Here is an 8295-nt window from a genome sequence, read left to right on the forward strand (position 1 = left end):
GGATGGATGGATGGATGGATGGATGGATGGATGGATGGATGGATGGATGGATGGATGGATGGATGGATGGATGGATGGATGGATGGATGGATGGATGGATGGATGGATGGATGGATGGATGGATGGATGGATGGATGGATGGATGGATGGATGGACGGAATATAGGAGCGTCTGGCTATCATGCTCGTTTTTCTCCTATATCTTATTTATTGTTTTAGTTCAGTTAACTACATTATCATTCTATTTATTGAATTTTTGTTTCTACATTGCTAACATCATGTTACGTTTCTGCTTCTAAGCCGCCAATCTTCCAATCGTTTTTCGTCAGCTTCCACCGCAGGTTTATTCACCCGCCCACTGGTATATCTAAACCCCAGGTCCTCAGGAAGAGTGACTGCGCCTGCATCGACTTCGAGATGGATACCATCACATTCGACTATAAGGTTGTTAATTGTTTCTGTGGATATACCACAACCTGCACATGTGTCATCTTTACGGTTAAATTTCCTTTTTGTAGCTGCGTGTGCTAAGGCACCCCGATCTAACTTCGAAAAGTAGGGCACTGCCTCTTGAGTTATCAAAGAAAGCTTCCTTCCTGATCTGCCTTTTTCACTTTCGGTATAATTCTACACTCTTTTCCATAGAATTTATCCAATTTTTACATTCTGTGTTTTTCACATTTTGCTTAACGCTCTTTATTTATTCGTCCTTGTGACCAACATACTTGCTGTTTAGTTTTCTAGTTCTTTTCCTCAATTGTGAGTCAACGTTTTTTAGGTATAGGTATTTAAATGCATTAGCTGCCCACCTGTTACTGTCCAATTTTCTGAGGCATTCTTGATATAATATTTTACTCTGAGCTTCCCGTACTTCGAAAGATGTCCAGCCCATATCTCCCTGTACCGCCTCATTTGTGGTTTTGCCGTAGGCACCCAGAGCTAATCGTCCGACGGCTCTCTGATTTATTTCTAATGCCGACTGTATCTCTGCTTTTAGGCACAAAATCGCATTTTCGAAAGCAAGCCCGGGAACCATAATTCCTTTCCAAATACCCCTCAACACCTGATACCTGTTGTATCCCTACAATGCCCTATGCTTCATTATCCCGACATTTCTTCGCCCTTTTGCCCCAAGTGACTGCTCATACTTTTCAATGTATGCCAATCCTTCGTTTACTCATACCCCATGATATTTATATTCTACCACTCTGGGTATTTCATGGCCTTGTATTTTAAGACACTGATCAGTTGAGCCGTTGAAAATCATCAGACCCGACTTAACTTCGCTAAAACTGAAGCCTAGTGCGTCCCCTTCGTTTCCGCAGTACTTAACTAGAGCTTGCAGATCTTCCTGGCTATCTGCTAACAGTGCAATATCGTCTGCATACATTAAACCGGGGAGGCGCTGCTCTACCACCTTTCCGCCTAATCTATATGACAGGTTCAAACCTAAGTTACTTTCTTGTATCCTCCGTTCCATATTTATTATATAAAGCATGAACATCAACGGTGATAGAAGACAACCTTGTCTTAATCCTTTGCATACCATGACAGCTTCCGTACTTCTTATCCCTTCCCATGTCCTTCCGTACGTCTTCTTATCCCTTCCAGCAGACACAGGGATGCGGCGGCATCTATGGGATGAAGCGCGAATTAGCGGCCTGTCTGCCCATCAGCCACGCGAAGCGCGTATTTGCCGCGAGCGCACAAAATTTAATTCGCGCTTTTCTTGTATCCTAGGGGCCAAGCGACTTATATCAAGAAAGGGTACCAGTCACGGTTTGTCTGTATACAGAAATAAAGAAAAACTAGCCGCGATGCAGAAAAAAAGAATGCCAGCGGAGAAAATACCTGTATTACTTGACTAGTACAAGGACTCTGCTGGTACCGAAGTTATACTATCGTTTTGGTTTGGAGAGAATATAAGGAGTGTACATAGACAATACATGATATGCGCCGCAATTTGCATTTATTTAAAGCATAATAGTAATGAGCTTTCCAGAGCTTTAACTGTGGCCTCGAAAAAAATAACTCAGGAGGAATGTTGACACAACGTTAAAACCAGCCTTATTTAATTCCATGTTGAATGTTAATTTCGCATCGATTTAGAACAAGTCGACATGACACAGCAAAGATAAGCAACCTCCAATGATTGCTTCATGTCCTGGCCGAATTACGAACGTCTCTAGCATGTATTACGGCGAGGAGACAGAGTAAAATTTCAGCCAACACACGCTGACATTTTAACGCGGCAATGTTAAATGCCCCGTTTTCCAGAAAATTTGCCATTTTTACTGTCGTGAACGAAAAATCATGAGCACGCAACTGGTAGGCAATAGTCGGCAGATGGCCGTGCCGGCGTGTGCAGCGACGTTGCGACACCACGTGAAATGGCCGAGATAGAAGGAGCTACCAACTCGACCAGCTATACTTTGAGATGAGAGCTATATGGCAATCGGACCTTCCGGGAGCTTTAGATCTCATGTCAGACATGCTTCTCAGTACTCACAGACCACTTGTCACGTCCGTGTGGATTGATTAAGGCGGGGCTCGATGTCTGTTCAGGTAGACGTTCAGATGGTGTGGTAGCTTACAGCTGTATTATAATGAGTATGCGTGACATAATTACAGAGGCACAAATTAATGAATTTGTGATCAAGCGAAGAGCAAGGTGCATGTACGCGTACAAGCCACCGCCAGGGGAGCCGCGCAGACGTACGCTATTCACACTGTCGCTCCATACCTTTATGGCGAAATGCACACCTTTCTTCTTTTTTTTTTTTTTTTTCGTGGCTTGCACAAGCATTTGTGCGCAAAATGTGGCCGTTGGGGAGAGCAAAGCATGCCTCAAATATCTCTGATCAAGATGAACTTTACCTCTACATAAAGATGTACCAGAGTTTAAAGCAGGTGTCCCGCGGACTGCATGCGGCCCGCCGACTAGAAACATAAATAAGGGGCAGCCTTTATTCGGCAGCAAGAGCGAGTTTCACGATTCAGCTTTACCATCAGACTTGTTTTCCAACTAAAATCAAAGGCTTCGTCTCCAGACGCCTCGCGTTATGTACGAAGATATCAAAAATTTGCCTACAATTACGTTGGTGGCTGTTCCTGGCCCTCCGAGGCTGGGACTGGCAGGTAAACGCCGCGTGCGGCGGGGGCTAGCCTGCCACCGAATATTTATCTGTTGTAGACCATCATTGCACCCGCCACCGCTTCGGTGGTGAACGATGGCTGTTGCGACATGCGTCTTTCTGTCCCTCTTATTTTTCTTTCTTCTCAATTTTCTCTTCTGTCCACACGAGGCAGTGGAGGTGGCTCAGCTACAGAGCCAGTAGCAGGCCCATGCATTTTCTTTTCCTTCTTCCTACAGTCGCAACAACAACGATTACGTTACTTCCTAATGCGAAATTTGAGTGCAGCTCGTCAGCTACCTTTTCTATAGATTGAGGCAAAGATTTCGAGCAAGACATGTATGTACTATTACAGACAACGTTTTTTTTTTTTAATTTTTCACAAATATTCCTTCAAGAAACACTCCACTAAAAGTTCTTGACTGTCATGAAGGAAGCTTTGTGGTCGTCCAAACCCTTCCACTACCAGCGCCTCTTTCTCTCTTTTTTCACTGCCACATTTCCCTTTTCTTTACAGCTCGGTTAAGAACACGGCTACAGTCTAGTTCACTGTAACGCGGCGGCGGCGGCGGCACCTCCGAGTCACCGCGCTGCGGAGGAGTCGGCGGTGGACCCAGCGCGCCAGCTGTGCTTCATGTGACGTCACACGCTCCTCACGCATGCGCAGCTTGGCTCATCGGGGGCTCCGCGAAATGGCCCACCGACTAGCGTAGTGTTGCTTCAGCAACAAAAGAAGCGCTGATCCTTCAATCTGCGTGAACTTCGGACGGACGTCAACTGCTTTCAAGAGCGAGGCGCCGTGCAATCATCGCAAACACATTTTTTGTTTTGTTTTTGAGGTTAAGTGAAGGAAGTATTGCCAGTTGTACGCCCTCTTCGAGCCTTCTTGTGTCGCTTTTCTTTTTCACGAAGTGGGAGCGTTTAATTTATATGCATGGTGGTAACGTGATGCTTTGGCTGGTTTTATTTTTTTTTATTACACTGTTTTTATATTTATTTATTTGTATGCAGCTTTTTTTGCCTGGCTCAGGATGGTCGAATTTTTCCCAATGCTGCCCACATAGCTGTATGAGTTTTGAGACCACTGGCCCATAGGTTTGCGAGTGAAACTTGTATTTACAGACCCAGTATTTACTTCCGTAAAAGACAACGTACACGGAGGTTTCTGTCTGGAGTGGTTGATTTCTTTGCCCTTTTTCTATCCCTATCGTGGTAAAACATTTTCCACATACATTTCTTATTCTCCCTGATTTTTAAATCATAATTTAAGTACTGTATACACTCTAAATCAGAGAATTTATTCATTCGCTTGGGTTTGCACCAAACCCTGGCCAGTCCCCCGTCGTGGGTATATGACATTCCTTAAGAGGCAACAATGACTGGCGCGTGGGGTTAAGCTGTTAGGTGAGATTTCTACGCCTCCCAATCCTAATGTGATTCTGAAGTGTGACTACACGCTTTGCTAGACGCCTGGAGAACAATCACATTGTAAAGAGCTAGAAGGAGGCCAAATCTCAACATGTTCGCTCCTTGCTAGACCTAGTTGAACGCCACCATTGCAAGCCGCACCGATGCCAGAAGAAGACAAAGGTGGGCACCATGACTCAAGCGCAGCCACAGCTGACCATTTCACCTCACGGGGAGGAATCAGGTGACTCCTGAGAACAAGGTGTTGGCCAAGGGCGGCTGCCAGGGCAAGTGTCATTGAGCGCTTCGGCCCGAGGCCCCCGAACGCGTGAGCGCCAGTTCCTGTCATATTCGGTCTGCCGAGGCAGCAGCGCACGTAATGTTCAGAAACAACTTTCTGCGCGTAGGCGATGTTGACTACGAGCACTAGGTTCCTTCTGGTAGTAGTATACTGTTCCCACGCGCTCATGAATCAGGGCGTACAGGTGAGGACGCCGCAGTCTCGCGTCTATAGCTTCTGCCGCGTGGACACAGGAAGGTGTCTCTGCCCATTGTTTCAACAGACTATAATGCAGCTATATTGAAAAGCTGAAAAAAAGGTCTAGCCCCGCTTTAACCTATGCACGGTGCCACCACCAATATATGTCATAACCACAAGTCTTACAGTATTGAAAGCTTGTTTATAAGCGTGATCGCGGTTCATCAACGAAACTAACGCAACGATGGCCCTACTAGACACATGCATGTTTGTCGCCCAGCGCTTTCAAGACAGCTGTGATCTTAGCAACCGATCTGTGTCCCCTCGATGTTGGACGGAAGGAAAAAATCGGTAGAGGTCACGGCGTAACTTTCAGCGCAGCCAGAGCAAAAGGTATCGTTTTCCTGATTGATTACAGCCTTAATCACGCGTCTATTCGATCAATTCCTTCTCGATGTGCTGCTTTTGTTAGGTAAGTTCGAACAAAGAGGCAGCTCGGTGCCAGCGTGTGAACTTCTCATTTCGATCGTCCTCAGTCTTAAATTACTGTAACCGGGCAACCTGGATGTCATATGTACTGGTACATCAAAAGTAACCTGGACCACGCGAGCGATGGCAAAACTGCTTTCCAACGCGCTCTATCGGCGAAAACGCATGTAGACGGCGAAGGCCGGCGGATCCACTTGGACACACTGACGCACCTAGCAGTTTTGCCGCTTATCCGGTCCTGGCGCAGCTGCGCTGGTTTCTCGAGTGTTTGTCAGGGGCGCTTGTATTTTTCCGTGCAACGATTTCGTTGTTCGCGGTATGAAGAATAGCCGCGAAGCGAAGCGCGAACCACGGCGGCAAAGCGAGCACGCGCTCTGAAACTGGTTCCATTCGTGACAAAACAGATGGTTGGTTTATGGGGTTTAACGTCCCATAACGACTCAGGCTATGAGAGACGCCGTAGTGGAGGACTCCGCAAATTTCGACCACCTGGGGTTCTTTAACGTGCACTGACATCGCACAGCACACGGACGCCACGCCGATTCGCCCCCACCGAACCGCAGCCGCCGATGTCAGGATTCGATCCCGCTTCCTTGGGCACAGTGGTCGAGCGCCTTAACCACTGCGCCACCCTGACGGGGCGTGACGAAATAGAACGCACCGACCACCAAAGGCAATTTATTTCGACACGATGCGTACCAACAATAAATATCTAAGGAACCATTAAGCGCCCTTGACGAGCACTGATGGAAAAAGCGCGGCTTCTCCCGGGCCGAAAATAAGGAGAGCAGCATCTGCAGCATGGGCCCACCTGGGTCTCATTGACCACCTACTTCCGTTGCTGCGCAGTCAAGGAAGTTGAAAGCCGCGGACAAGACGATGCCATAATATAGTATTTAAAACGAAGAGAAACTAGTTTTCTAACGTCCTGCAACGCTATAGACCCTACTCACTATCAGGTTTATCAGGCGGCCGTCGTGGCAACCCTGTTTTGCGGAGACGCCATAACATTGGGCGGTTTGAAACTAAAAGCGTGCAAAAAAAATGCTTCCGGCGCGTCGGCGCCGGTCTACCAGCGTCCTCCCTGCTGCGCGCCGCTCATTTGTCGGATACTTGAGACACCGTTTGGAACGCCGTCCAACCAGAGCTCGGATTTCACCGAAGCCGTACCCTGATTCGCCGTAGGCCCTCTCTCTCTCTCTCTCTCTCTCTCTCTCTCTCTCTCTCTCTCTCTCTCTTTCTTTCTCCCTCTCTCATGTTGCGTTGTTCGTGCCATGGTTGCCAGTAAAGCAGCAACGACGTCACGTGAATAAGCTCTATAATTCCGGCGCTTTACTCGCACAAACCGAAATTGGGCGCATCACGAACGCAGGTAGCTTGGTACGGACGCGACGTCCGGTACGTTTTGACGCTATGCAGCGACTGCGGTGCTGGCTAGCCCCGATGGAGAGTTCGAAACTGTGTTCTGAGTCTAAGTTCTTGAAACCAATCACTTCTTGACAAGAAAAACCCAGTTTCTAAATTCCCGCAAAGGGACGAAACCCGACGCTTTTTAAGTACGAAACCGAAACTACGCTGAGAGAGACAGAAAGATCGGAGGCGTCCGATATTGAGGCAGTAGCAACGGCGCCAAATTCGAACCACCTGCTCTGCTATGACGTGTGAGGCACTTTATTTCGTTCCGTCGATTTTAAAAGTAACGACCACGCAGCAAACGGACTGGTCTTTCTCTTGCACAAAGTTGCGAGGCAAAATAATGGACATGACATCACGCAACACCACTTGAAGTATAGTGAACTAAAACACTAGTTCACTATAGCTTGAATTTCAAACTGGGCGCCATTGACACTGCTCTCGTTATCACCGGATGTCGCCTCCGTACCGAGATTTCTACCATCTTCTACCATGTTTCTACGCCTCACTTGCGGTCAGTTTCGGTTTTGTGCGAGAGAAAAGGACGGATTTCCTCTTGCTGCAGATCTTTAGAAAATAAGTATTATTCATTCCAAAACTGATGTTGCATTTCTTGCTCATGGCTTTGAACACCCAATTGAGAAAATAATGGACACAAATTAAGCAATTGCTGATTAAGCGGGTAGCAAAGTGCATGTACGCGAACAAGGATCCGCAGAGGGATGCGGGATGCTCAGACGGGAAAAGTTTTCATGCTATATTTCTGGTTTCTAATTATGCGCAAGTGATTAGTAAACACGAATAACCGCGTGAAATTCGCCTGCGCTCAGCAAATAATTTTGTAATTGAATTTCTTCTCCAGCTTCGGTCTCAGTTTCAAGTTTCCTAATGATGGCTGCGGCGTCTCAAGTTAGTAAGACGGTATGACATCACGTGAGCCCTACACAATCTGCAAGATATTCTTCGTCCAGTTTCTGACATTTCAATGATTCTCAGTGAAATTTGGTGATCTTAAACTGCAATGCAATGCGTCTATTGCAGCTTTCGTGTGTGGCACATTATCTGATATTTGCTTGTAACTCCAAAGCCTTCGTTCAGAAACCTGAAACCAAAACTGAAACTACAAAATAAAAGAATTCGATCACACTTTTTACATGAGTGCAGGCAAATTACATGGTGGCAACCACGTTCACTAATAGCACACGCACAATTTGAAAACAAAACTGAAGAGTTCCAAACAAAACGAAATCCTCGTAATCCCAGCTCAGCCCAAGTGGCCCAAGTGTAACGTTGGGAGCTAGCAGACGACGCTTGTGGCGCTTTCTACGTTAGGTCACCTCTGGACCGCAGCGCTCAATGACTAGAAGTACAGCCG

The sequence above is a fragment of the Amblyomma maculatum genome, chromosome 6, assembly GCF_055883805.1.
Source record: "Amblyomma maculatum isolate TAMU_Amacu chromosome 6, ASM5588380v1, whole genome shotgun sequence".
Lineage (NCBI taxonomy): Eukaryota > Metazoa > Arthropoda > Arachnida > Ixodida > Ixodidae > Amblyomma > Amblyomma maculatum.